Source organism: Ornithorhynchus anatinus, chromosome 1 (assembly GCF_004115215.2).
Source record: "Ornithorhynchus anatinus isolate Pmale09 chromosome 1, mOrnAna1.pri.v4, whole genome shotgun sequence".
Taxonomy (NCBI): Eukaryota; Metazoa; Chordata; class Mammalia; order Monotremata; family Ornithorhynchidae; genus Ornithorhynchus; species Ornithorhynchus anatinus.
In genome coordinates this window covers 144,074,609-144,077,936 of record NC_041728.1, presented here as the reverse complement: position 1 = coordinate 144,077,936, position 3,328 = coordinate 144,074,609, and the positions used below count along the sequence as shown (strand labels likewise).

Sequence of the window (3,328 nt, the reverse complement as noted above, 5' to 3'; positions counted from 1 at the left end):
GGGACAACCTGATTACCCTTTATCTATCCAGCGCTTAGAACAGTGCTTTGCACATAGTAAGTGCTTAACAAATACCAACATTAATATTATTATTATCTCTCCCAGAACGCCCTGCTCTCCAACTGCAATTGTTCTGGTAGTGGATCCATAGAGTTTTCTTGGTAAAAATATGGAAGTGGTTTACCACTGCCGCCTTCTGCACAATCTCTGCCCTCGACTCTCTCCTATGCTACTGCTGCCCAGCATGGGTGACTTTTGACTTGTAGCAGATTGCCTTCCACCCCTTAGCCACTGGCCAAGCTAGGAATGGAATAGGTAGGCCTCTGCTTGACTCTCCCTCCCTTAGCTGAGACTGGTAGAGACCTGGAAACTCTCCAGGTGCAACTATGAGAGGGACATTAATCTCTTAACTCTCCTTTAATTCCTCTCATTTGTATTTTTCTGGTTTCTCTCAAGTCATATTTAGTTGCTGTCTGTATAGTATTCTCTTTAAAAATCTCACTGAGAAGCAACATGGTCTAGTGGATAGAGCACAGGCCTGGGAGTCAGAAGGACTTGGGTTCTAATCCTGCTCCACCACTTGTCTTCCATGTGATCTTGGGCAAGTCACTTCATTTCTCTGTGCCTCACTTACCTCATCTGTAAAATGGGGATTAAGACTCTGAGCCCCATTTGGGACAGGGACTGTGTCTAACCCTATTCATTTGATTCTACCCCAATGCTTAGTACACTGCCTGGCACATAGTAAGTGCTTAACAAATACCTTAATAATAATAATTATAATAATTAGTCTATATTATTATTACTTGTTAGAAGGTACTCTCTTTGCCTTTCCTCTGTGCTCATAAATTCTGTGCTCTACTGTAAATTCTTTATTACCTAGAATGTTTGGGAAGTAGAAGGTGCCAGTAAATCAATAATTCCAGTTAAATAGAAATTAGGAGAGACTAGCAGGAGATTTTTATCATCATACAGAAATTCAGGAATCGTTCAATCAATCAGTGGTATTTTTTGAGTAGTGCAGACCACTATTACTAATGGTTTACAATATATTACAATATATTAGAATTGGTAGATGTGATTCCCTGCCCACAAAGAGCTTATACTTTACAGAGGGAGCCAGACATTAAAATAAATTACAGACAGAGGAAATAGAGAATAAGGATCTTTACATAACTGCTGTAGGGATGGAGAGAGTACAAAGTGCTTAAAGGAAACCTTCTCAGCCACCTTAAACATTCATTTATGAATTGATTTGACATGGCTTTGTGTCTATTATTCTCACACTCTTTTTGTCATTGCATATTCATCAATACATCTGACCAATGTCCACATACTTATATGTTATACCCCATGATATATTCACAATGAAAAGGAACATAGCCTCCTTGCTTTGTGGGGTATAATGTATTTTCTTTTTCAACTTCACCTGAACAATAATAATAATAATAATAATAATAATAATAATAATGTTGGTATTTGTTAAATGCTTACTATGTGCAGAGCACTGTTCTAAGCGCTGGGGGAGATACAGAGTCATCAGGTTGTCCCACGTGAGGCTCACAGTTAATCCCCATTTTACAGATGAGGTAACTGAGGCACAGAGAAGTTAAGTGACTTGCCCACAATCACACAGCTGACAAGTGGCAGAAGAGGGATTCGAACCCATGACCCCTGACTCCCAAGCCCGGGCTCTTTCCACTGTGCCACGCTGCTTCTCATACTAATGTTGGTATTTGTTAAGCGCTTATTATGTACAGAGCACTGTTCTAAGCGCCAGGGTAGATACAGGGTCATCAGGTTGGGCCATGTGAGGCTCACAGTTAATCCCCATTTTACAGATGAGGGAACTGAGGCACAGAGAAGTGAAGTGACTTGCCCACAGTCACCCAGCTGACAAGTGGCAGATCCGGGAGTTGAACCCATGACCTCTGACTCCCAAGCCCGGGCTCTTTCCACTGAGCCACGTTGCATGCTTATTAAGCTCTGTCTCCACATTCTTTCCTTACCCTCTTTTGGGGTTTGTTAGTCCATAATATTACTACTACTACTAATAGTATTTGTAAAGTGCTTACTCTGTGTCAAGCACTGTTCTAAGCACAGGGGTAGATACAAACTAATCAGGTTGGACACAGTCCCTGTCCCATTTGGGGCTTACAACCTTAATCTCCACTTTACAGGTGAGGTAACTGAGTCACAGAGAAGTTAAGTGAGTTGCCCAAGGTCACAGTAGACAAGTGGTGGAGCTGGGATTAGAACCCAGGTCCTTCTGATTCCCAGGCCTGTGCCCTATTCTCTAGCCCATGCTGCTTCCCTTTCTCTTTCTTCACACTCTCTGAGCTCACTGGACAGTCTTTTTGGTGTCACCTACTCCATTCCTACCCTTTCTTCCTTCCTTTTCCTCTTCTGTATTTGTTGGGTTCAAATTCTTGGGGCATCTGGGTTTCTCTCACTGCTATTTTACTTCTGCTTTCCTCCAATTTCACCTTTCCCCTCCAGATAACTGTAACCTTTCCCCCCAGCATTAACTGCATTTTATTACCCTTTTGCATTCTTTGCTTCCAAGTCCCTGTTCCTCCTCCTGGAAAGCAGCTAACTATAAAATTAAAATAGAGATATTTGAGAAGAGCTTATTACTGGGTTAAGTATTAGGCTGACGTCTTGGATAGATATTAGGCAATCAGCTTGGACAGAGATCATTTCCTACCCTGGACCCACAAATTAAAAAGAAGAGCAAACAGGTAATGTATCTCCATTTGACATATGAGAGAAATGAGATGTAGAGGGGTTGATAGTATCAGAACTGGGACTGGATATCTGGAACTCTCGTCCTCCAGAACCAAATTCTATTAGGCCAAGTTGCCTTCCATTCTACATTTACACTATTTTTGACATATTTGAACACATCATAGACAGTTCTTTTTATTTAAAAAAACTCCTCCTCCCCCAAACAAAACATTTATGGCAAGCTTAACAATTTCTTCCTGTTATTGCAACTCTTTCTCTGGCTTGCGTTCCTCAAACAAACTCCTCATCTATCCATCATTACTGGCTGAGGTAAAACATCATAATATCTCTTTAGTTGCAGTTTAATATCCACTGTTAGTGCATTCTAATTTTGAAAAAAAAGGTATCATTTTAAGCTATGAAGGACTGACTAGTATTACATAATTTTTCCATCTATTTTCCCTTTTCTTCCTGACATAATTTCCACTCCTTATCAAGGAGTCAGACTGATCTTTTTCAGAAGTTGGCATTTTTATCTGTGTTCATGTCTCTTGATTTGATGCCAGATGAGGTTTTTTTAATTTGTTAAGTGTGTGCCACT

At 40.6% G+C, this 3,328-nt stretch overlaps 1 non-coding gene across 1 annotated transcript; it reads right to left on the bottom strand.

Annotated features, from left to right (window-relative positions):
* Positions 1–258: 258 nt before the first annotated feature.
* Positions 259–396, bottom strand: LOC114815515. The gene has a single exon (XR_003763303.1). It is a non-coding gene; the product is annotated as a small nucleolar RNA SNORA7 (small nucleolar RNA).
* Positions 397–3,328: the final 2,932 nt, after the last annotated feature.